Source organism: Varanus komodoensis, unplaced genomic scaffold, assembly GCF_004798865.1.
Source record: "Varanus komodoensis strain SLA01 unplaced genomic scaffold, ASM479886v1 scaffold27, whole genome shotgun sequence".
In the NCBI taxonomy this organism is placed as follows: domain Eukaryota; kingdom Metazoa; phylum Chordata; class Lepidosauria; order Squamata; family Varanidae; genus Varanus; species Varanus komodoensis.
Genome location: NW_025335701.1, coordinates 1,340,163 through 1,367,552, shown reverse-complemented (window position 1 = coordinate 1,367,552; position 27,390 = coordinate 1,340,163). Strand labels below are relative to the sequence as shown.

The 27,390-nt window shown below is 41.3% G+C and overlaps 1 protein-coding gene across 3 annotated transcripts in view; it reads right to left on the bottom strand.

Annotated features, from left to right (window-relative positions):
* The window catches only part of CDH11 (cadherin 11), a 118,535-nt gene that overhangs the window by 47,668 nt on the left and 43,477 nt on the right, over positions 1-27,390 (bottom strand). For all 3 annotated transcript variants that reach the window (XM_044434187.1, XM_044434185.1, XM_044434186.1), the window contains one exon: positions 14,127-14,262. The gene's annotated coding sequence lies outside the window, so the exon portion shown is untranslated. The remainder of the gene's footprint in view (positions 1-14,126; positions 14,263-27,390) is intronic.

Sequence of the window (27,390 nt, the reverse complement as noted above, 5' to 3'; positions counted from 1 at the left end):
CATTAATTTGTCAATTGGGAAGGTGTGTTACAGAGTCTACAATACTGAGATTGAGTAACTTCAAACTTGACAAAACTTTTCCCTGTTTCCCCTTCTTTCAAATATATATATAATTTTTCTATACATTATAAACCTTCCAGTTTAAATTTAGTCAGGAAAACGGTAACAAATGAACCACAGACTAAAACAAGTGGGATTATAATTCAGTAGCAGTTCTACAATAGAGGACACAATGTCTGGCCAGTGGTACTCAAACATGCTCTCTATAAAGCAAATACCCAATGCATGTGTACCTGTATGTGCATGCACCAATGTGGACACACACATATTGGAGGAAAACAAATTTCCATTTCGTTCTTCAAACATTGTGAACTGGCACTCAAAAGAGTAAACATTTCGTTATTGCCTAACTAGCACATCTACAAGATAAATTAAAATAGTATTTTTTCTGCAGGGACACGGATTTAACAAGACGCATTTTTAGACTGTACTATATAATGACATTATGATGGATAACATAATTTTGGCACAGTCTGTAGTCATAAGGAGAGTCTTCTTTTCGAGAAAATGCACAGTCCACATACCTTAAACTCCCCCACAGTTAGATAAATAAACAACAGAGGATTGCAGCTCAGGAGGAGAGCACATGTTTGCCTTGCTACTCATGTCCCAGGCTCAGTCCATAGCATCTCGGGGGTAGGATATGATTCCTCCCTCTCCCTCTGCCTCCCTCACAATTACAGCACAATCATAACCATGTCCACTCAAAAGCAAGTTTCGTTGACTTCAATAGAGCACACTTCCAGAAAAGTTTTATTTATTTATTTATTTATTTATTTATTAAAACGTTTTTATGCCGCCCCATTTGCCGAAGTTAGCATAGGATTGTTGCCTTGCAAAACAGGTATACAACCTATAGTGGGATATATGAGCACAGACAGTCCACACCATCCCAGACCTGATGCCCTTGTAGGATGTAGCAATATTTTATTTCTTCCTTCCCTTGCTTTTGCAGTTTTTTTAATTAAACATTTTCCTCCCATTGTAGCAAATGGGCTGGATACCCTTTGATACCACAGCCTGCCATTCTAAGGCACGCTTACCTGGTGCCTAAGCCCCATTGAACTCAATGGCACCTATGCATGAGTAGACCTGTGTAGGCTTTCATGAAGCCATTAAAAGTCATGGTTACTGAATGCTGAGGATTGATAATTACATGAAAAAGCATTTGCAAATATTTGACTGTGCCTAAATGAATCACATAATTCAGCTCAAACCTTCTACACAGCAGCATAAGCCAGTATCTTTGTTTCCATCAGCTATCTCAATGAACTGAAATATTATGGAAAGGTGTTTAAGTAAGCTTGCCTCCTGCTGAGAATTTTTATGAGGCAAAGTAAAAACAGTGGCTTCAATCAAGTTAGCTATTAACAGATTTTCATTTCCCTGCTAATTCAAGAATTCTCTTACACTTCAAGCAACCTCAGCCTGAATGGAATGAAATTGGGTAGTCAAATCATTAAATGTCCTAATTTAGCTTTGAAATTATTCTGGCTTGGTTCTAGTTGAAGGCAATAAATGTTTAAGAACTGGTTCACCACACTTCTGCAATTGGTAAGTGGGAAATCTTAATATAATTCACACAGTGATGCTAATTTGCAAGGTGGGTTAGAGAAGGTTAGAAGATCTAACTTCATGCAACTAAATACCAGTCATAACCCATGAAACTTGCATGAAACACATTTAAAATTGTTCTTAGCATTAGTTTTACAAGCTGCTTTGGCATTTACTTTTACCACTAACACCCAAAACACTTTGGGGTACTTCGGTTATGTTTACATCGATCTCTTCATTGTGAATTTATGTGAACTGTTAATATTGCGTAAACCATTTTGAAAGCATTATACTAATCAAATAGTATATAAATGCTTTAAAGAAATAAATAGGTACATATTGTGAACCACTAACCTGATTTTTCAGAGTTTGCTGCAGTAGCATTGCTAGGAGTGGAGAGTGGGCACTCCTTCAAGACCCCACAGCCTCTGCTCTGAGCAAAGCCATTACTTGGGCTGCAAATGCAAAGGGGAAACGCACTTCCAGGCCACCGAGATGGACTTAACATTGACTTTACTGAGATCTTCCTTGCAGGGACAGCTGCAGCCAGGGCAACCGGTTGCTTTTCAGTATGGAAAGAGAGCAGAAAGGGAACCTACGCATTATATGATTGTCTATATCATGTAGCTCCCTTCCTACTTCTTCAGGGCCATTTTCACATGGGCAGTGGGTCACTTAAGGAGCTAGGTGATGAGAAAAGGTGCTGCTGCTTTGAGGGCAGTGTGAAACAAACCCTGACACTGCCAGCGGGGAGGGAAAGTATGATGGAGGAGAGCTGCCAGGATGGTGCTGGAATCTCTCAGAGGGCAGTTTGTGTGGTGCCAAGTCAGAGCTGGCAGCACTGCTGATCACTAAGCCAAGTTCAGCAGAAGCTTTAAACGAATTGTTCGGCTGAAAAAATATATAAATAAATGTTTGCTTCAAGTACGGATTAAGGCATTTGCAGGAATGGGAACCACTCCAGTTATGGAAACTGGTTGGAAGCCACTGGAGAGCCTATAAAAAGGCTGCTCAGCCCTCTCTGGTTTTGCTACAGCAACTTTGTGGTGGCTGCTTTGTGTATCTGAATTGGCTTCTGCCTCCAGTGTTACAGTGCTTTAATTTGTGCTTCGACTCCTTCATGTTTCTAACTCTGCCTTCACTTCCTGACCTGCCTTATCTTACTAGTATCTGACCCATGTCTTTCCTCACCACTTGCTCGTACCTGACTTCACCTTTTCTCCTGGCCATATTGCATCTTGCCTGGATCTCCATCGCCTCTGGTCCTGGTGCTCCTGTTGTTGAGACCTGTTGCTTCTATACTGAAGCTTACATGAAGTAAGGCAGCGGGATTTCCAGTCAAGCAAGTGTGCACTGGACAACCACTCTGCATCTGAATTTATTTACAATATTTCACCCTGTCTTTCTGCCCCCTCCACCCCCCCAAAAAAAACCTCCCCGCAGAGCGGCAAATGATTGTAACTGACTTGTATTACAATGTCACTTCAGTCTCCCCATCACTCCTATGAAAATGACATCCTTGTGCAGTGTGACCTAGTGCATTTGCTTGGAAGTAATAGGTTTCCTGCTGCTGAAACATATATTATTTGCCCTAAAGCCTTCCAAACTGTGTACAGTGAACTCCATGGGCAGACTGCAAAACAATTGTGAATGTATCTACTTGGCTCTGTCCCCTCCCTTATTTTTTTTTCCTTGATGATGAAAATCAAGGTCATTTTGACAGGGACTGGATTATAAGGCAGGGTAACAGGGCCTTGGTTCAGAGAATGTGATGTCCATAACGTGGCACTGATTTGGAATATGATGGCCCTGAAGAAGGAAAATACTGCAGTATGAGTTATCGTATGTAGACCAACAACAACAACAAAATCATTAAATGAATTAAAGTGTATGGACGGCCGGGGAAGTTTGAAACCCACTTATATAATCCCATGTTATAAAGGATAGGATGACTAGAAGCCAAAGTGAGTGCACACACCAGAGAACTGAAGTGGAGAATATTGAGAAATTGGTCCACAGTCCAGCTGCAACTGAAAACTTTTCCTATCGTCATTTCTCCACTGAGGTCTTCTATGGTGCTTCAGATAGCCATGAAATTGTATGTGCTTTATGTGTTCATCTACATCCATGCACATTATATAAATTGCAGTCCCTTTCTATTAACCATTTTCATTGAAAATATCTTGAGGCTGTTTAAAAAACCCCACTCTGTGCAAATTATGAATAAAAGCCCTTAATCCCATGTATTTAAGAATTATCTCCCTTGGGTTGGTATTAGATAGATGTTTAAATCTAGTAATCTCCAGCTGTTACGGCAAACAGTGCCTGTACTCCATTTTACCCCTGTGACTGGTTAGATATTTTGTACATGAAACCGATAGAATAAGAGGTGATTTGAATAACAGCTGATTTTGTATCATCAGAAGCACAGGAGGTTCTTGAAAAAGATGCTTTACGGGTAGGATGTTTATGAAGAACATGAAGCTGATAATATCTGACTTAACTGATTAACAGCATAGCCTGTACATGTTTATTCAGAGGTAACCCCATTAAATTCCATGGCATCTTGAGGTTGTAACAGAGAGCTCAATGAAAATGTCAGCCCAGTGCATGGCTGCTGTTAAAAAAGCAAATTCATGCTAGGCATAATTAGGAAAGGAATACAAATTAAATCTTACTCTCTTATGCAAACCTTTGGTGCAATTGCACTTGGAATATTGTGTTCAGTTCTGATCACTTCACTTGAATGAGGACATTACTGAAGGACTTATTGGAATGAGGGAATGAGGACTTATTGGAAAAAGTATAGAGGACAAGGGAGAGGATCAGGGGGCTGGATCCTCTCTCCTTGAAGGAGAGGCTGCAACAGCTGAGAAAAAGTGAGTAAGAGCCATGATAGAGGTGCTTAAATTTATGCACAAAAGGAAGATGCCCTTTCCCATAACCCTCAAGCCCAGGGGCACCCCTTGAAGCCGACTGGAGGAAGGTTCAGGACAGAATGGAGGAATTAGTTCTTCACACAACTTATAGTTGATATATGGCATTTGCTGCCATGGGAAGGAGTGATGGCCTCCAATCTGGATGGCTTTAATAAGGGACTGGACAGTTTCAAGGAGAAGGATATCAGTGGCTACTTGTATCATGGGCTATGTGCTACCTCCTTCATCAGAGGTGGCATGCCTGCATACACAAGTTGCTGAGGACCTGGGCAGGAGGAGGCCTTTCACCCATTCTGCTTGAGCAATAGAAACATAGCAAGTCAGAAAGGGCCTTCCGGGTCATCTGACCTGACCCCTAACTCTGCATGCAACCAACATTTGGTTCTCCTTGTGGCTGCACACTTTTGTGTTCAGCCGTTTTGCCACCATTCGTATGGGGTGCTGGACTAGGTGGACCCTTGTTCTGATCCAGGAAGGCTTTTCTTACATTCTTATATAAGTACACAACCCAACTGATTAGGTACTTGATTAAAAGTAAATATATTCAGTAGGTGTTCATGCTATACATGTGATTTGCTTGGGGGACTTACATAACAACATGACATTTGGTGAGAGGTTAAGCAATACCACTTGCCTTTATCCTGTGCATGCATGCCCAGGGTGGATACACTGGCTATACTGTTCATATGATGACACTATTAAGATTTGAATTTCCAGGCCACAACCACAGATATAAATCAGAAGGCAATTTTTTCTCTAAGCGGATTGATTTCCACTTTTTTTAATTGAGATAGGAGAACCTGGGATTTTTGAGGATGTCTAAGTTATCTGAAAATCACTGCAGGGCTTATGTTGGTTTCTACCTATTTTCATTTTTAGCCTGCCTTTTTGGCTTGTTCAAACAGGAAAAAGGGCATATTTCTTTGCATATTTCTCAGAAGTATCTAAAGTATCTATCCCAGTGTCTAAAGTGTGAAATCTGCTATTGTTTTCTAAGGTGCATTTCAAGTGCACATTTTTTTAAAAAATGCATACTTTTAATGCAAACACAAAATTGGGAATTTGCAAACATTTCTTTTAAAAAGGACCTCTGGTCATATTCTCAACTGGAACTGAAGATGAGAAATGGCAAAATAATTGCTGAACAGAAATGAAATTCTAGTACATCCTACTCTATGTAATGTGTGGCCCAGTCCTTAAAATATTTGCATTTTGGGACAGAGGATATCTGGTACAAAAACAGGCATGGGAAAGGGCAATGTGCCTTTTTTAATGCAGTGTCAGTAGCAATATGGTTTCAATATGATGAGTAGACACTGGTTTCTTTCTCCATTCCTGACTGCGAACAATGATGGGAGATTATAGGACTGTTCATATGAGATCATGCACATGCTTAATGCATATGTGAGCAGCTGGAATGCACTCAGAGGTGGTGGTGCCAATGACAGTGTGTCCACTGACTTCAGCATGGATTGGGACTGCACATAGAAACATAGAAACAGAGCGAGTCAGAAGGGTCCTCCTGAGCCATCTAGTCTGACCCCCACCTTCAGCCGGCTCCATTCACGACATGCCCACCATGTGCACATCCAGCCTATCTTTGAACACCCTCACTGATGAGGCCTCAACAACCTCTCGTGGAAGCCCATTCCACACCCTCGGGGTCCTGACTGCCAGGAAGTGCTTCCTGGCATCCAAATGGAACCTTGGCTCCCTGAGCTTTGCTCTGTTGGAGTGTGTCCTGCCTTCCTCTGCAGGGGAGAACAGGTCTCTACCCATCTAAACTCTACATGTATTGGTGCATGCAAGTGGAACCCTTCCATGTGAATGGGAGCCTTGGGCACATCAGTGCTGCAAGGATGGCTAGGAAACATGTTCCTGGCCTTCCCTCATGTGTTCACTGCATATCTGGGGGGCTTCTGAATAGGGCTGTTACATGGTTTTGTCTTAAAGGGATGACACATTACTAGTTTAGCAGAGCTGTGACGGAGGTTCTGTTTCTTTGAATGCATTTTAATTTGCAAAAGAGACAGTATATATTGACCACAAGGGCAGTGTAGAAGTGCAAAGAAAACATGAACAGCCCTCAGACAGAATAACATAGAAACAGTTCTGAGAGAAAGAGTAAGACTAAAAGGTGCAGGAAATGGTGAGGGAGGGGGTTGAGCAGGTATGGGAGATTTTAACAGGAGTTTTGCGCTACTTTGCTGCCCTTGGGGAGACGCACCTGAGATAAATGTGGCTCAGTCTGTCTTCTTTCTAAGCGTAAATTGTGCAAGGACAGGAGGACAACTAGTATATGAAAAGTGGTCTTTTTATGATGGAAAGTACTATTTAAAATAATGACTAAGCTCTTGGAACAGTTTATTTTTATATAATAATTGAGTACTTGTGCAACTTCGAACTAAGTATAAAAATCGTAATTTACTGTGTGCTCAGAATCCAGTATCATCACTACATTTGCCCAAATACATAAAATAGTCTTGCTGTTTTTTAAGTGAGTATTTGGAGATGGAGCCCTGAGGATGAAATGATTAAAGTCAAGAAAATGCCAGTTATTGTTCACATTTTAAGCCCTCCCTGAAAACCTCAAATGTAAGGAGGTGAGACTTGACCCTTGACCTCTTCTTTCTTTGCTGACTTGTAACAAAAAGCAGTACATTAAATTTCACATCTGCAAAGCAGTGAAACATATAGCAGATCTATAATATGCTTTAAGATATAAACTCATGCATGGTGAAACTGAAAAAGATGCCTGAATTTCTCAGCATACCCCCAAATTCATATCCCCCTTTTCTGCCTAAACATGCAGAAGAGTGTATACATCCACTTTAAGAAAGAGTTCCAATTTCAAAATCTTCCTAAAAATAATTTAAAATGAGAAAAGATAAACCAGACACACAGTGAAAATGTGCAGACTTTGCTGTCAATTTTCTGGTTATTAATCTTTAGATATCTTTTATTTTGCGTATTTGTTCAGAATAATATTTATGGCAGGCCAATCCTTCCTCCCAGACAGAGTCAGGGATATATGAGACCCATGTTTTGGTCCATTTGTGATCAGAAGTTGCCTGAGTGCATCTACAAGTGTTATTTTGGGAGCAAACTGGGCACAGATAGTCTTCCTGGAGTATTTGCAGCATGTATATATATTTTCCCAACATTGTGAAGCTGGTTCAAAAACTATTTTGGAAAAGTGTTATCTTTTAGAAGTGTATCCTTTAAAAATTATGTCCCCTCCTGATTTAGCCAATGTGGGAAATTATTGATTTGATGCACACTTTAAAAATGTGTACAAAATTGTATGCATTTCCTGTTCAAACAACCACCATCACAACAAAACTTGTAATCAAGAGCAGAAACAAGGCAGATCAAAACTCCAGGTAGAGCTTGTAGATCCTTGGTAAATTTAATTCTCTCATCAATGACAACTGAACATGTGAGATTAAAGTGAGAATGGGGTTTATAAAGAAAAATAATCATATTTGAGGTGTATTCAGTGAGTATTCATTGAGTTTAATTATATTTGGGGTGTATTCCCCTGTCTTTAAAAAGGTGAAAGGATCTGAGCTGTCAAAAGAATCATTATAGTTTTGGAAGGGGGGAAATGTCCTGAAATGTTTGCAAACCACCCAGAGAGCCCTCTGGGCTATTGGGGTGGTATATAAATGCAACAAACAAACAAACAAATGTATGTTTGAATAAGGTTTCTGAAATTTTATTTGTAGCATGTGTCATTGGTCCTGGTTGCGGGTGGCACCATAATGTATGAATTATTTTAATTGCATGTTTAATTTTATGTTTTTGTTTTAAAATGTAGTATTTTTTTTAAAAAAAATAAACTAATTCTCTCATCCTTAGACGTAATATGCTGATGCCATGGCCTTCAATGTAGTGGCCAGGTAGTCTAGCAGAACTGCAGGAGAACTGTCACTAATCTCTCTTTCGCCTTTTGGTGGGATGTAAAGCAGAGATCTTTTACATGAACGACAAGGCTGGCATGTCAAGTTACTTTCCTAAGCTGAAAAGCCATGGGCATTCAGCTGGATGGGTGACCGGATGTGGAACCAGAGCAGGAGTTGGACTTGATGGCCTTAAAGGCCCCTTCTAAGTCTACAATTAGTCTTCTAAGTGTGTGTGTGTTTATCTATATGTTTCACAGATATTTATCCATGTGCTTCACAGTCAAATATTTAGACCAAAAAGAAGCATCCCAACAAAGCATTCCCCAAATGTTTAGTTCTGTGGGCACATTTGTAAATTAAAAGTTACTGTGGAGACCACCAAAGAATCAGTCCCATGGAAGATGTGATCACATAAATGATGCCGTGGGGTCTGTCCTCTCAAAAGAAGTTATGATGGGGGGGAAATTAATGAGGTTAGAGGCTGGGAGAGAGAGAACAGAAAAAGGCGAAAGGGACAAGGGGAAAGAAGGTTAGGGGAGGTAATAATGAGAAAGAAATAATGAAATAAAGAGGTGTGTAACTAGGACAGAAGCTGGAGCTGGAGAAAAGAAGCAAGACAAAGGGATCAGTGGGGGAAGAAAAGCAAAGCTAGAGGCTAGGAAGGGGCAGAAGTAGGAAGGATAGTGACAGGGAATAGACAAAAATAGCCAGGTAAGGAGTTGGGTGGAGAGAAATAGCAGGACAATCATCTGGGAGTAGAAAGACAGAAAAGCAGAGGGGAAGAACCAATGGAGATGGAAGAAACCTGGATGTGGTCAAAAAGAAACTCTTTTGTTCTTTTTCTGCCCAGTGAACAGCTGATCAGCAGTAGGTTCAGGCACATGGGGGAAAAAAATTGGTGTCCTAACATTCATGTTTTATATTGTCTGTTCGTCCATCCATCCGTCTCATCTATAGCTATCTATCTATCTACCTACCTACCTACCTACCTATCTATCAAGGGAATGGAGAGCTTCAGGGGAACACTTGGAGGATTCCACAGGTCCCATCTCAAATCCATGTTTCTAAGCAAGGTTGCTCTGATGCCAGAAAACAACTTCCTGACCTCCAAACACATTTGCCAGTATGTGACAGTATATGGGAGCATCCAGCATTGATCACCCTCTCCTCCAGTGCATTTTGATATGAAGCAGCTAGAAAGGGTAATTGCAAAGTGCCGAGCATAATTCCCATACCCTTTGTATTTTGGGGAATAAGGATGTGCAAAGGCAAACATACGCACAAAATGTTTACCTATTAAGTGAGGATTAATTAAACTCTGTGAAAATTAATTGGTTCTTCACAGTTAGGGTAGGCAACATTTCAATATTACACAGTTTGCACATTTTAGAATGCAAAACTGCAATGCCTCTCATCAGTCCAAGCAAAGATATTATGATTGGAAGAAGCTAATGCTGCATTAGAAAGGATGTTGGCAAAGGTTGAAATGAAAGTAAGAAAATGAACACTTTCTATAATGTTATAATTGCTTGACTTTTCTTCAGAAGGCGTCTAAATAGAAAAAACACCACTTGACCTGCGGATCTCTTTGTCACAGCTGTAAGTTTATATGTTAGAGATAAAGGTGAATCAAGATTTTCCCTGCTGTCTAGTGCTTGAAATGGTAAGCCTTCACACCGACTGAGCAGTTTGTTTAAATGGTTATTTATTTATTCATGTACAAAAGAAATTTCTTGAAATTCTTCACACTGTGGAGAAATGGAAAGGGGGATAGTTCTGGGAATTTTTCTAGTGGAAGGAAAAGTTCACCAATAATTTCCAATTGTCACCACTGGAGATGGCAATATCCATGGTTTTTTAGACCTTGCCTTGCCTGGAAATTTAGACACCATTTTGCATGCAACATAATCTGCTAGAGCTCATGTCATCCTGAAAATCTGAGAAATTTTCTTTATCCTGAGAAGAACTCAAAACTACTTACAACCCATGGTAGGTTAACCCGTTACTGATGATTTATGTGTTTATGGGGAATTCAGAAGGTGAAATGAGAGATGACAATTCTTTATGCACCATGGTGCTCTAGACTCATCTCATATTCATCTTGGGATAAGTGAGTCCAACTTCCAAGAACCTATTGAAGAACTTCCCCCACTAGAGAAGTTCAATGAGAAGTTCAATTTCTCTTTCTGGGTAGAAAAAAAAAATCAAGAAGCCATCTGCAAATGATTCTTTCCACAAAATCTTGTGTTTAGTTAAGCTTTTCTATGCACTCCTGAGTGGGGGAAAATGCTAATCATATCTTCCTGGACTTAAGACAGCAAGAGAAATATCATCTCACTGATAGCTCTCTCAGATGAAACCTTATGATTTTGACAAAAGAGACCCATAAGATGCTTTGCTTCAGCAGTCGTCTTGTTAGAAATAAATTGAACAGTCCTTTTCTTGTGCATTTGTATGTTCAAACATTGTTGCTTTTCTGTTCAAGTTACAGATAGACTCCTGCAAATTTTACAAGACGTAATACCTGAAAACACCACACAGATACATATGTACAAGAAAATATGTTTACATAAATATTCTCAGCCATAATTAGGATAGATATCCAGACATTACAGAACTGCAGTTCCCATCACCTTACCCACTGGCAGTGTTGGTGGAAGTTGTAGTCCAACAACACCTGGAAATCACAAGCTATGTATTCCTGCTCTAAAAGTTTCCCTCAGGATGTTGCCCCCCAGTTTTCTTTTCCTCATGTAAATGAATTACTTTTTGCACCAAGTAGCACCAATTGCTTGAGCCCTGAGTCAATCCCTTAAAATTCCAAGCTGATTCATCTTTCATGCATCCAAGAAGACTTTGCAGTAAGTCCATTTGTTTATGAAAGATAAACAAGCCTCTTTCAAATCCAACTGCTTAGCGTGGGGTCACAGATGAACAGAAAGAGGGATTGAATCTCAGCAGGGAAATGTCTTGACCAAGCTTCTGTTGTATCTTTTTCTGTGCTGTAAGAAAGCAACAAAAATGGTAGTAATGGCTCAGTTATTGGCTTCGCTGCACTATGGAATAACGAAATCTTTGTTCAGCTAGGTATCCATGTACCTATGGAAACCTAATACTAGTCTTCAGTTCTTTAGATATTGATATTTCAGGGCAGTGATCATGCTTCAATCTTTCCCCTGCTGACTAAAATAGATTGTCACCAAGGTCACTATGAAAGAAAGCAAAAGGTTGAGATAATAAAAATGCATCTGTGCATATTTTTTTGAGTGACAGAGGTCACAATCATTGATGATAGCTCTCTATTTCTCTCCACTTGTCCTTTGTAACTACAGGTGTGGTCCTTGATTTATTAAAATTGTTGAAGAAATAAGAGTTCCTGATAATCAGCACTAGGAATGGGGAAAATATTGGTTGCATTCATATTTTAACATGAATAAACCTAATTTGCATTTCTTGAACTCTGCGGACAGGAATGCAATTATCTTTCAGAGTTCATAGTTCTTCAGGTTGTGCAGTGCCATTCTATTTTTACAAAAGTACAGAAAAATGCACATGTTAGGGGAAAGTTCATACAAAACTTTTCATGCAAGTGTGGAGAAAATAGAGGATTTTACTAAAAATGCACATATAACCAAAATACATAAACCAATGGCTTTTTGCATATACATAAATGAAGCTGAAAGTGGGTTTGTACTTTCCTTCAGGAATTGAAAACACATATTTCAAACTGTTCCAGAAATGTTGGAAATAAATGCAAAATTATACTAAGTGGACCAAGCAGATGCATCCAAACCTAGGCAGTGCTTGTGTGCTCGGCAAGTCAATTTCTGCTAGCTGTTTCTTTAGCCATATTTCCAGACTTGATCTAGCTGAAAGAAAGGTATTTGGGAGCAGAACAATGGAAGGGTTTCTCTGACAATGCTGCTATGCTCAGGGTTTCAGCCCTAGCCCTAGCCCAAAAACAACCGGAGATGGGTTGACTTTAACAGATAAATACAGAGACTGAACACACTGCTTTTCCTACATACCCATGCATGCACACGCACTTTTTTGAAGTGGAACTTTGCCCAGTTATCCTGACTCGTCCAAATAAGTCCATTGGCTCAGAGATAGATTCCCTTGAACATATTAAAAGGATGACTGTGTCTTTAAGTGGCAAATCCAGTTTATTGATCAATGATACTAATTGTTGCAGCCTGCCTTAACTTGAAAATGAATGTTACCTACATTTCCCTCTCCAGAACAGCCCTCCTAAGGGATGTCACAGTGCACAGACAATTTAGCTGCCAGAAGGAAGATTATCAGCACTCAAGGACATTTTGCACAGAAATGAAGCAGCTGTCAAGCAGAACACGGCTACCCTGACTGGAAAACAGTATGAATGAGTCAGCTAAGCAGTAAGCTGTAATGTCAGAGGCCTGCACACTGAATCAGGAGTATCACAATTCAGTCGGGAATTGAACATCAAATGCTGCTAAGAAGTCTGTTCCTAGCATGATATCTGTTGCAGACAATGTATAATGAGTGGGCACGTGCAAATGCTAAAATGCTTACATTTTAAGAAATACACATTCAGTGGTAAAGTATCATACATTTCCAGAGACAAACATGTTTTTCAACTAAATAATGCATAATGCCAGCACCACTGAGTGGAGAATGACTGTAAGTCATAAGAATGTTCCATGTCCTCATGGGGACATGAGATTCCTTCCTGTCCTATGATCTTCACACTCTGGCAGTGCTCTTCTGATTTTACCCTGTGACAATAAAGATAATCAGCATATTGATTGTTCAAAGGAGTGCAGATGGCTTTGAGATGGATGGCTCTCCATGGCATGTGTCAGCGATGCCTCAGTGAAAAATGAGAAAAGGATAAAAATGAAACTGGAAAGAAGTAGAAAGACCATGCATAGCTGTCTAGTGCAGTTTTATGCACTCCTGAGAGATCTGCGCCATGCTCACTATGTGCAAGAGAGATGCATTTGTGTCCTTTGGTATGCTGTTGCAGAGAGGCTATTGCTCAGTGTTATGTGCTTAGTACTCTATTATAGGTATGATTTTTTGGGTGAGAATGTCACATCTTTGGCATAATATCTAGTTAAGGAATGATGAACTATCATTACTGGGAAATACTTTAAGTACTTTAAAATGCAACCTTTTAGCTAAGAGATGGGCAATTGGCAATTCATGGTTTGTGTCCAGGTTTGGAGTCTAGGAAGAGGCAACAGGGTGTTTATGGAACCCAGGTCCCTAGGGAACTTTCTCTGTGCTTGCAAAGGTGCCCTCCACTTCACCTGCCCACCTGTTCACTCCCATCTTGTTTCCCTTTCCAGTTATGGGGCTTCTGCAAGGCTTATGAGAGTTTGGTTGAGCCCTCATGAGGCCCTGAGGCCACAGAAAGGAAAAGCAGCAGCACACAACAATGTTCCAGATACGTTTGCCAGGTGCTCTCTTCATATGTCGAATGCCACACATTTTTATATGGTTTTTACTCTCATGTAAATAGTTTATAGAGTGTTCTTTGTTGAATGAATGGTGTAGAAAGGCTTTAAATGAATGAATGAATGAATGAATGAATGAATGAATAAGAAAGGAGAGGCTAAGATAGGCTAGGATAGGAACAAGCTACTATTTTAAAATCAGCATATTTTGTAATGAGACAACTTACCTTCATCCATTGGAAAGCTGTTGCCAACTGAAGAAGCATATTCCACTCATTTCAGCAGGTCTGCACTGCCAGGGAAAGTTTTTGTTTTTTGTTTTTCTAGTTCAGTCGTACTGTGCACAGCATCTCCCAACTGTCTCTGTGAAAAAAAACAATGCAATTCAGTTGAAATCCACAGTGATAATATACTGTAGGCCCAACACATAAAGGAAACAAGAGAAGACAGCATTTAAAATGATCCTGCTTTCAGATCCTAGAAGGAATATGCAGAAGGAAGAGCATCTGCGTGACAATATATACTATGCCATGAATAATCAATGCAGGTATATTATTGGGAGAGTGTTAAAATATCCCAATACCTTCAAGACAAAAACAGAATCCCATGAAAGAAAATATGTTCTGTCTGGAAGTATTAGCATGTGAAAGAGATAATGTATGAAATTAACAGTAGAATTCCATTACTGGATTTGATAATCATTTGGGAGGTTCCATCAGCTTGGCATTTTTCAGCTGATCTGAAAATTAGACAAATTTGAAAGATCAGATACGTTCATTGAAGGCAGAGTTGATGTGCAAGAATTAATGTAGTGTAACATTTTTTGGATAATGTGTTAACTTGATGGTTGGCATGCTACAAAGATTATTCTTTATTTTGTAGAATAACTCAATCATGAGAAGTAATAGTTCCTCTATACTTCTCACTAGTCAGACCTCAGCTGGAATACTGTGTCCAGTTCTGGGCACCAAGATTTAAGAAAGATGCAGGAAAATTAGAAAGGTACAGAGGAAGGCAACATAAATGATCCAGGGTTTGGGAACACTGCCCTATGAGGAGAGGCCGAGAGAACTAGGCATGCTCAGCCTTGAGAAGAGAAGATTGAGGTGTGCAAGATATCCCTCTATAAGTACCTCAAAGGCTATCACAAAGAGGAAGGTCAATATCTCTTCCTGTTGATGCCAGAGTGTAGGACATGGAATAATCAATTCAAGTTGCGACAAACCAGATTCAGGCTGGACATCGGGAAAAGCTTCCTCACTGTCAGAGCACTATGACAGTGGAACCAGCTGCCTGGAAAGGTGGTGGGCTGTCCCACACTGGAGACATTCAGAAGGAAACTGGACAGCCCTCTGAGTGGGGTGGTGTAACTTGGTGTCCTGCAACATCAGGCGGTTGGACTCAGTGGCCTTCATGCCCCCTTCCAACTCTACTATTCTGTTATTCAGTGATTCATGAAATAAAATTAGTAGACAGAGGGAACCTGGCACTTGATTTTGTAGTGTATCCAACAGCTGGCGGCAGGAGGAACACAGAAGGGGGAATGGATGAAGGTCATCGAGAATCCTGGAAGGCTCGGAGTTGTAGGAAGGATCTTGGAGGAAGGGATAGCAGAGAGCAAGGCCATGCACTTCGTTAGTGCTGTGTGCCTGTTGGAGGCAGGATTAGCTGACTTGTTTGCTTGTTTTGATGCGGCACGTGTTTTGCTCGTTTGTGCATATGTGCATGTGATGTCACAGCCTGACCAGTTGCCTTCTTTGCAATAGCCTTCTGTTCTGCTTTGTATGGGCAATATGGGATTTGGCATTCAGGGCTCAGAGTTCAACTCTAACTTGATGAATTCATTTGTGCCCGAGCCTCATCACTTTGCTTTTTGTGAAATAGACGTTGGGACAATGAGCATTTTGTGACTTGAAGCTTCATCCACACCTTGTACTTAGGCTATTGGACACATTCTTTATCTTCTTCTTTTTCTTTTAAGCTCTCCAAATCTCCTTTGAGAACAGGCATTCTTTGACAGCCCATGCATAACATGGTGACCCTTTTATGATATGGGATGCACTCATTAGGTAGCCATTTTCTGAGAGCAGTTTGGAGTTTTAAGAGTCTCTCAAAATCCTAAATGGGCCCACCGATCCCTACAGTTTCAGATCCGGATATAAGGAAGACATTCTCTGACTGAGACCTTGGAGAGGTGATGGCAGTGAAAGCAGAGACTACTGGCTGAGATGAACGACCAGTCTGACCAGTGCTAACTAAGACTGCGAGCTGTCTTTGAGTGCTTCATCAATATGATGAATGTGGACTGTACAAGTACAAGGTAAAACAAGTGCAATTTACATTTCAGCATTCTGAGAAAAGTGACGTTTGGAATAGCACAGGCCAAGCACAGAAAATACGTATTCGAAACCTGTTGAATTTGCATCACAAAATTCAACCCACTATATGTTTAACTAGGCTCCAAGTATCTCACTCTCTCTCACACACACACACACAGAGTCATTTGGGTTGTGATCTTATCATACTTTCCTGAAATGGTGTCCCATTGAAATCACTGGGATTGCTCCTATGTGGGCATGCATGCCCTTGACTGCAGTGTTAAGTCATTGATTTGCGTCAAGACATGGTTTGCTTCATCAGATCTTATAATGTTCTTCTCAAAATAATTTGAAAACTGTAGTTTGTTGAGGGGCTTGACATATCCACTAGTAATGCCAGCGACCCCCCCCCCCACGCAAACACAGTGGGATTCTTGGAACAATAGTTCTGAGGAAGATCTGGATTAAAGGAATGGTGTGCAATCTATTTCAGATCTGTACTGTAGACTAAGATTGTTACATATGTCTTAAAATATTTACATCCCTCCCCTTATCCCACAAACATGGGCCCTTGAAACAAAGTAATAAACAAACTAGATAAATAAATTAAACTAAATTAATGTATTTGGGGGCAATGGAAGAAATTTGTAAATTAAGTGATGAGCCCTTGGGTGGACAAAGAGTGCTTTGTCCAACACAAGAACACTAAACACTAAACCTAGAAGGCAAAGGTTGCAAACCTAATCAAGATTATATGAATTTCTGGAGGGGATATGGATATAATTGAAGTATATTAGATTTTATTAATTGTTATAATATGTAAATTAAGTATTGGTCTCCGGGGTGGTGGGGGCACTTTATCATTTACTTTTCTAATTATTAATTGAGTTTTTGTATGTAATATTATTGTTGTTGTATTGTGTTGTATTTATGGTTTTTTTCTTCTGTATTTTCAAAAAATAAAAAAGGGAAAAAAGAACACTAAACACAAAATTAATTCAGAATTTCTTCTGTTAGATAAACAACCTAACAGAAGAAATTTCAAATGAAATATAAAGCAGAGGGAGAATTTCATTTCTTTTTTTCTAAATATCAACGTTCCATTCATGGGTCTTTGAGAAGACCATGTGCCATATTTGCTGTATACTTTTGATGATGAGATGCAAAGCAGGAAAAAGACAGCTTCTTTGACTTTGATTGTTGATTGGGAGGGATGATCCATCCAAGATGCTTCATTTTTTTTTCTCCTTGACTGGACACAACCCTCTTATTTAGTCAGAAAATGTGGGGGGGGGAACCAAGGTATTTCAGAGTTAATTCTCTACATTTGCAGTTTCCCTTTATTCTAACATATTTACTGTGATGTGCCCAGGGTTTAGAGAAATCTTGCTTTGGAACTTTATTACAAGTACTGACCATCCTTAAAAATTAATCAAACCAAAATACTTAGGATTTTTCTAAAAGCAAAGGAAAAGTATTTAGCATGATAAGCATTACTGAAAACTGTACCTTCACTCTGCTTCTGAGACATTCTTTTCATTGAATTTCATTTGTATGGCAATGCAGGGAAGATTTTTTGAAGCATTTAGTTTGAGAGGAAATGGAAGACATTTGTAACAGTTGCCACTTCTTCAATATAAACCTCTGAAGAAATGACATCCATGTCTTTAATATTATATTGTGATTTAATACGTATGTTATTTTAAAAAGTCTTTTGCTTATTGTGCCTTCCAAACAACAGATTGGAAATACTTATTAGCAGATTTTTGAATAAATATGTTCTCTCTCTCTCTCTCTCTCTCTCTCTCTCTCTCTTTCATAGGCCACAAATGTAGAACATTTTCAGATTGCAATTGGCACGGGTGGGGTTGTGCGGATATATCAATAAATCAGCACAAAACAGCACTTGCTATCAACTGAATTTGACATAGTGGTAGTTTTACCCCAACTCATAACAAGATTATCCATTTACCTTGGAAAGTAAGCCATGTCCTAAGGAAACACTTTATATGAAGTGACAACCATAGCAATTTTGGTAATTTAGAATTAAAAAAAAAAGAGGAGGTGACCCAAAAAAGCCCATTGTCCCCATGGTAATTACTTCACAGGGCCTGATGTTAAATGGACAGTTTTGGATCCCAAGAACCAGCTGAATCCTGCATTGTTCCTGCATGATAAAAAGATTAGAAGCTGAAAAGCAGAGGAACCAAATCTCACAGCTTCTTAGGCGGCAGAGTGAAAGGACCATTGTAGCATCCTCATAAATCCTCAGCTCCCTGGGCTCTTGACAACTAAAGCAATGGACAATAGAATTCTTGTGTTAAACAAAACACTCCTTGTCTGCCCAAGGGCTTATCTGCTTAATTTACAAATGTCTTCCATTGTCCCCAAATAATTCCCTATTAGAAAATGTATTATGAGTAGAACTAAATAAATATTAACAGCTTTGTGGTAAATTTGCTAGCATGAATGCACCAATAAAAAAGAAGCAGGAAAAATGTGAGTCCTTTGGTTTTCTTTCCTTTTTTTAGGCATCCATTTATCATTACTCTATGTACCAAATGTATATATTTTCATGTAATATTGCTCTCTGTTTTACTATCCAGAACAGTCTAAGATGAACCAGGAATTCAAGAGAATTATTGTCAATGTTTAAGAGTTGGAAAATAAGGAAACAAATTTGAACTAAATAACCCATGGTGCTCTCACACCTGCTCTGAGTCCATAACGTGAGGTGTGCGTAAGCATTTGGATACAGTACACTCACTTGTCTGCCCCAAGAAACTGCCAAACTCCATTTCCCCCAAGTTTAGAATTGAGTGATTGTGCAGTTCAAGAGGAGGGGTGCGCACATTTAGGAGTTTCATTCCCCTGAATCAGGGAAAAATTCTGCCTTCAGAATTGTGTAATACATATGTATTTTTCTCAACAGTGATGCATAACCCAACTGTTCACCATGTTCATGCCTTTGGGGTCAACATTACTGGCCGTAAGTATGTCCATGTGTCCTCTTTTACAGAGGGCAGTGCTATATTTGAAGGGCAGCTGGAGCACAGTTGTGTATTTTGAAGGTGTCCTCTATCTGCATGACTGTCCTGTTCAAGTCTAGTATAGAAATAAAGAACCCTAGAAGAACTGGGCACTGAAGTTGCCTATCAACAGCGGACAGAACAAAGCACACAGTGGAGCAGCATTACAACGCAGCTAGCTGTGTTGCATTTTTATTTTACCTGTAACATTTAAAAAAAAATCCATACAGACACATGAATTGGTAAATGTAAAGCACCCATATGAATGCTTGTTCTTTCTCGCTAATGAATGCAGCCGGACCACAGCGGCTTCCTGACTCTGCTTCTCTCTTCTTTCCCACTGATGCTTGGTTACCTGCCCTGCCTGCAACATCCACGCACACGGGGCAGAGTGGGGAGCAGAAGCAATGGGGTGACGAGGTGGCCCCACTCTGAAGGCATATTGCCCAAGCACTTGCAACCTGAGCCTGGACTGAATGGCCAATTCATCCTTCCTTCACTCACACCTCTGGGCAAGATTTTTGTTGTGCTATTTGTAGATGCTTTGCTTTGTGATAATTTTATGTTTTGGCCCTAAGTGTTGTGTTTTGTTAACATCTACCTTTATTCTACATAGGGATCCCATTAGGGAATGGGTGAAAAATTAGTTTCAGTTCACTTTGGATCAGATTTTGCGCAGTTTACATCTTCCAAGCATGGACTTGGATGCAATCTGTGGTCAAAGTCCATGCATTGTCAATGTGATTTGTAGACTTCCCAAAAATGTGTGTGACATATTGTGTACCTTTGAAAAATACACATTTTTTGCATGAAAATGTTCATGCAAAAGGGAGAAAAGAAACAATATGATGCTGACTCACACAGAACAAGAGTCACATCTCCCTAACTGGTATGATTTGAAAAGTTGCATGTGAACATTTAATGACACAGGTAAATTACAGTGGATGGTTACCAAAAATTGTCGATGCTGAAATTCCAGCCTCTTGCACACATCTTACTGAGTACAGTGTTGTGCCTGGTGCAGATGAGACCAGCTAATCCACTTCAGACTTCCTTCCTCAAATGGTCAAAGCATTCCTAATAACTAGTACTATGTCGAAAATTCCTCTGGCACATTTTTGCCACACAGAGGTTCATAGAGCAACATGCACTTGGAGGGCATCCTTTAAACAAGTGAATGAGCAAACATGACCATCACAAAGCTTTGAGTTGCAAATCCCTGATACAAATCATGCAGATCAGTTGCTCATGACAATCGCTCCAATGCTTAATCTGTTGAGTGATCTTACTTCATGGGACAGGGCCTAAGGCCCAATTATTTATTTCCCCAAAACATTATATAAAATTATCATCATGATTCAATGATGTTCAGCTTGATATCATTTATGCTTAGTTCAGTTTATTAAATGGATTTAAAAATAGGTATTTCAACCTCCAATTTAACAAATTTCCACAACAAACGTTAAAAAAATAAAATCAAATTAAATAAAAACTAAGCAAATTGTATTTGGAAATAAAAATAAAGCAATATTAAAGTTAAATACAACCTTTTAATAAACAGTAACAAACCTAGTATAATAATAATAATAATAATAATAATAATAATAATAATAATAATGATGTATGTCAACTCTGGTCAGATGCTATGCTATATGATCTTATTTACTACAATGTATAATATCTGGACATTTTAATATAATTACAGTTGCAATAACAAAATCAACAGTAATAATAAACAAAGTTCTTAACTTTCAAAAATGATCCACACAGAACATGTTAATGTGCTCTGAAATCTTAAGAAGGGGAAGCCTCATATTGAAAGCTTATATGATGAACCAGAAAAGCAATTTGGAATGTGTAGACATCCTTGAAAATCTTGCCCATCTTGCTGTTTGTACAACCCACAACTTTGTTCAACTTTCCCTTCTTTGTTCCTTTCTCCCTTTCAGTTTCTTTCCTTTCTCAGAAATTCACAGCCCTGGTCTAAGTTTTCATTTGGACGATCTCCACAAAACCATTTGGCTGTTTCCATGCTTGGCAGCAGCCAACTAATTACTTTCAGGCTGGATTGAATGGACCCTGAATGCCATGAAAACTCCCTCAGGCTTATTACAAAGGTCTAGGATGACATGTGTAGATTCTGGGATGGCAAAAGTGTAGCAGAGTTGAAGCTCTAATGCTTTTGAGCCTGACTAAAACAGTTCAGAGTCTGCCCCAGCCAAAACGATGAAGTCATGGGCCAATACAATGAAGGTGTTTTAAAAATAAAATGAATGCTGTGTTGTGAGAAAACAAAGTATTTCTTCACACAATCCATCATTCATTTAATTATCTTCCTCTGCTCTTTAACTATTGTGTTGATGTTTCTACATTCTGTTGTTATTTGTTCATTTGTAAAGTGAAATATAAACAAACAAATAATGTCATTATGTCATTATGTACAGCACAATAATAGACACTAATTTTCTTGCTTTACAGAAGAATGCAAGAAAAGGAGCTCTTCTGAGTCAGATGTGCCACCTAGTCCAGATTCTTTTCCCTTTTCCTCTAATGCCACAAGCAAAACATAAAACAACAGCCCTCTCTCAGTGTGGATTCCCAGAACCTTGTAATTTTGAGGCCTAGCATTTCAGAGATATCTAGAAGGCTGTGTACATTAATGGAAGGGAAGGATGGAGAAACAACTACTTGTCAAGGACATTCAGTAGCCCTCTGGGGACTTAGGATATACAGAAGGGGAGAGTAGACCTTCAGGTGTTATCAGTTTTACAAATGGTCAATGACGATTGACCAGCGTGTCGGACGGCCCCACCTCCATCCGCCCTGCCGGAACCTGCGCCGCCCAGAACTCACTGCTACTCTGTCAACCGCTGCTGCCGCAGCCACCCCAAGGCCAGGACCACTGGCCTAGGCCCCTACTCCAGCCCGCTTCCCCCGGATGTGTGAGAGACGTGCCGGGACAGGGTGGGGCACGGAGAGGGGCTCTGCAGCCTACAAAGTGCTGGCGGCGACTGGGGCTGATGGCCTTGGGCCAGCGGCCAAAGGGCAACGGCCTAAGGGTGGTGACGCTGCCGTTTGGGGGCCGAGCGGGGGGCTGGGCTGGCCGGGGGCTTTGGTGGTGGCTTTGGTTTTGTCTGTGAGCTAGCAGTGGATTAAAGTAGGATGTTTTTAGTAATTTTAATTGTCGGTTTTAGGTTGCTTTTAATTTGTGCATCTCGTGCTATACTATGATGTCGTCTGGGGAGCGCGTGGGCGCTGCCATTGGGGTGGTGATGGGCAATGGACGTTATGGCATTGGAGGGTCTAACGAGTCTGAATAGAAGAAGGAGGGACAGATGGTTAACACCTGTCCCTCTTTCTGGTTATTCCCCCAGCAGGCGGGTTCCAGGTAGACTTGTCAGCTGCCCCCTGGGCCTGTCAGTGCTGCTGCTTAATGCCAGGTCGGTCCAAAATAAGGCAACACTCATCCATGATTTGATCATGGATGAGAGGGCCAACCTGGCTTGTATCACAGAGACCTGGGCAGATGATGCGGGGGATGTTGCCCTCTCACAACTGTGCCCACCCGGGTACCTGGTCCAGCACCGACCTGGATGGGAGGGGAGGGGGTAGCTCTGGTTTATCGAGCTTCTATTTCCCTTGTGGGGCTTCCTGTCCTCTTGAGGCCGGGGCTGGAGTGCCTCCACTTGGTGTTGGGCGACCGAGACAGATTGGGGATTCTGTTGGTGTACCATGCACCCTTCTGCCCAACAGACTTCCTTCCTGAGCTGATGGAAATTGTCTCAGACCTGGTGTTGAAGACTCCGAGGATGTTGGTCCTGGGGACTTCAATCTCCATGCCGAGACGGTTCTAACCGGGGTGGCTCAGGACTTCATGGTCTCCATGGTGGCCATGGGGCTGTCTCAACACGTCAGTGGCCCGACCCATGAATGTGGACACACGTTGGACCTGGTTTTCTCAACGGGGCAGGAAGAGGGTGATCTGAGGGTGAGGAATTTAAGTTTGATGCCCTTATCATGGTCAGATCACTTCCTCATAAGGTTTGAGCTTGAGAGCAGCCTTTCCCTCTGTAAGGGTGTGGACCAGATTGTATTGGTCCGCCCCCGGAGCCAGATGGATCCTGATGGATTCCTGAAAGCTCTGGGGGATTTTCCGGTTGACAAGGCTGCTGATCCTGTCGATGCCCTGGTTGAATTGTGGAATGGGGAGATGACCAGGGCTATTGACACGATCGCTCCCAAGCGTCCTCTCCCACCTGGCAGAGCCCATTCATCTCCTTGGTATACACCTGAATTACGGGCAATGAAGCAGGTTGGGAGACGTCTAGAGAGTAGGTGGAGGAGATCACGGGGTGAATCTGACCAAACACACTTAAGAGCCCATTATCGGGCCTATGCTGAGGCGGTGAAGACAGCGAAGAAGAAATTCTTCTCCGCTTCCATTGCCTCCTCACAATGCTGTCCAGCGGAGCTTTTCGGGTGGTGCAAGGGCTAATACATCTAGGCCCAAAGAAAGGTCTCGTACCACCCTCGAAGGCCCACTGTGATGACTTTGCCAGGCATTTCAGGGAGAAAATCACTCAGATTCGTCATGAGCTTGACTCTACTATTGAACCAGATCCTACTGAGGAGATGCCAACGACACCGTCGAGTCCACAATTAATGGATGGATTTCAGTTGTTGCGGCCTGATGATGTGGACAAGGTGCTTGGACAAGTACGCCGTACCACCTGCTTACTAGACCAATGCCCATCTTGGCTACTTAAGAAAGCCAAGGATGGGATTGGGACCTGGATCCTGGAGGTGGTCAACGCCTCTTTAAGAGACGGTCGGGTACCTTCCTCTTTAAAAGAGGCGGTAGTCCAGCCAGTCCTAAAGAAGGCATCCCTGGATCCAGAGGTGGCCGCCAATTATAGACCGGTGGCCAACATCCTGTTCCTGGGCAAGGTGCTAGAGCGAGTGGTGACGGGACAAATCCAAGCATTCTTGGATGAAACTGATTATCTGGACCCATTTCAGTCCGGCTTCAGACCTGGGTACGGTACTGAATCTGCCTTGGTCGCCCTGTACGATGACCTGTGCAGGGAGAGAGACAGGGGGAGTGTGTCCCTGTTAGTTCTCCTGGACCTCTCAGTGGCTTTCAATACCATCGACCATGGTATCCTTCTGAATAGGCTAGCGGGATTGGGAGTTGGAGGAACCGCGTGGCGGTGGTTCCGCTCCTATCTCAACAGCCGATTTCAGAAGGTGGTGCTGGGGGACTATGGCTCTGTGCCATGGCAGCTATGCCATGGAGTTCCGCAGGGGTCCATTTTGTCCCCCTTGCTATTCAACATCTACATGAAACCGCTGGGAGAGGTCATCAGGAGGTGTGGGCTGCGGAATCATCAGTACACTGATGATACCCAGCTCTACCTCTCGCTTTCCACCAATCCAGGTGAGGCAGTGGCTGTGCTGAACCGGTGCCTGGCCGAGGTAATGGGCTGGATGAGGGCCAATGAACTGAAGCTCAATCCAGACAAGACAGAGGTCCTGTTGGTGGGTGGTTCGGGCCTCGGGATGGGGGACTTGGGCCTTGTCCTAAATGGGGTTGCACTCCCTCTGAGGGACAGGGTTTGCAGCTTAGGAGTGCTCCTCGACCCTGAGCTGTCTCTAGAAGCTCAGGTGATGGCGGTGGTGAGGAGTGCTTTCCTTCAGCTTCGGCTGATCCATCAGCTGCGTCCCTTCCCGGAGAACGACTGCCTGGTGACAGTGACACATGCATTGGTAACTTCCCGATTAGATTTCTGCAATGCGCTCTTCATGGGTCTACCCTTGAAGACGGTCCGGATACTTCAATTGGTGCAGAATAGAGCTGCTAGGCTGCTGACGGGGACTGGGCATTATTCTCATATAACCCCAGTTCTCCATCAGCTCCACTGGCTCCCGATTGAAGTCTGGGCCCAATTCAAGGTGTTGGTTATGACCTATAAAGCCCTCAACGGCTTGGGTCCTGGGTATCTAAAGGAACGCTTGCGTCCATATCTGCCCTCCCACCCTTTGAGATCAGCAACAGATGCCCTTCTCCGGGAACCCTCTGTGAATGATATTAGGAGGGTGAATACCCTGAGGAGGGCTTTCTCTGCGGTGGCGCCCCATCTATGGAATGCACTCCCCAGAGAGGTCTGCCTGGCGCCGTCGTTATTATTTGTCGTTATTTGTAAACTTATTTTAATTGTTAATTTATTGGTTATTTATAGGATTTTAAATCTTTTAAGCTGAGATGCACCAGGTTTTAATATTTTTATTGTACAATTTGTTATATTTTGTTCTTGTTGTGAGCCGCCCCAAGGCTTTGTTGTGATGGGGGTAGCATAAAAATGTTTTAAATAAATAAATGATGGGATTTGTAGTCCAATAGAAAATCCAAAGATTCCCCACATCAGCCCAAACAGGGCTGTGATGATCTTAACTCCAAACCTCCCAAGTTGCATCAGATTAATCAAGCAATACATTGCAAGGAATTCATCTGAATTCATCATTGCATCAGAAATAACAGACAACTGACTGAGTGCCAAAGCACTTTAGAGTCTCAAGGAAAGCAAGACCATTTCCTAAAAGATGAAGGAAAAACCTCCAGCCCCTTTTTAGTTACCAATGTGAATCCACATGAGCTTAATGCAGTTGAATAAAAATCACTGCTTCCCTATCCAGATTTGTCAAAGCTTGCCAAATATGTATCCTAGTCTATTTCCCCTTCTGTATATTTAGCTATGTACAGCTTAGTAAAAAAAAAAAATCTTTCAGCATTGCCTCTATTTTTGGACCTTCCTTCCACCAGGTAAAGAATATTGGCTTTTCAAATACATACAATTGAAGAGATATGCTTTCTACAAACAAGATTATTTGTAATTGTAGAACATTTGCTTCCCCAAAAGGGAAGTGTGTTTGTGGTGTGTGTGTGTGTGTGTGTGTTTTAGCCTAGCATGATCTAGTCTGTGCTTCTGTAAAATGAGAAAGGGATCTTGGAAACTTTCACCAACAATCCCATAAAAGCTGTCCTTCCACAGGACAGAGTGAATTAGCCACCTAAGATAACTGATTTTGGAAGCATCGTTAATTATTTAGGTTGTTACATTATTTCCAGGGAATACGATCTGTGGGGGTTTCTGCCTTAGGTGCCAAAGTAACTTGTAATGTATCTTCAGAAGGTATGAGGGAAAGGAACTTTGCTACTTCAAGAAGCAGAAAGACTTGGGTTGTTCTACCTAAAATTAATCCATGTTTCTCTCTATCTTTGTGCATCTTTTGCTGTCAGTGTAGTCGGAAGGAAATCTCATTCCTGCCATTTGTACTCAGCAGAAGCAGAAGCATGAATGGGTGTTTTCAGGGCATTCCTAAACATTTGTTTACTTTTCTTTTAGGTCATGGTTATGAGGCTTGCCATGTGAAGAGATGAAAGCATTTCAGCTTCATAGCACAATAATTACTTCAACAAGGCCAAGAATTTCACTGGGCAAAAGTCATTGAGTTGCCTTCAATGATAGGAATAAATCCAGGCATTGCATGTTATGAATAGCAAAAAAATATTTTGCAGCAATATAAGCTGACTCTGCAAATACACTGATCAATATCTATTAAATCTAAATTTCTTCTTCAGAAAAATGAGGAGGTAAACTGCTATGAGTTGAAGGGACAGAACAGACCCCACTCCTGAAGACAGAACAGACCCCACTCAATGATCATCTGTTAAAATGTGTGACCGAATTGGAAAGCATCGACCTGTTGGTGCTATGAAAGCTGTATTTGTGGTGACAGGTCTCATACTCACACATACTAGCTGGTATTTGATGCTGTGGCTTCATGTCACCTTAACTGTAATGTTCTTTTATGTAGTGAGGCTACTTAATAAGCATTGTAATGTGTACTTTAACTGGCAAGAGTGCTCCAGACTCCCAGTCCTCCTTCCCATAAGGAAGTTTTAAGAACTCAAAGGGATCAGGCAAAAGGCCTGTGTAGTCCAGCATCCTGTTTCCCATAATGGCAAACCAGATGTCTCTAGGAAGCCCAGAAGCAAGGCTTATCAGCAGTAGCAGCCTTCTGCTGATATTCAAAGCCATGCTGCCTCTGATCCTGAAGGCAGTATACAGGCATTTGACTGGTGG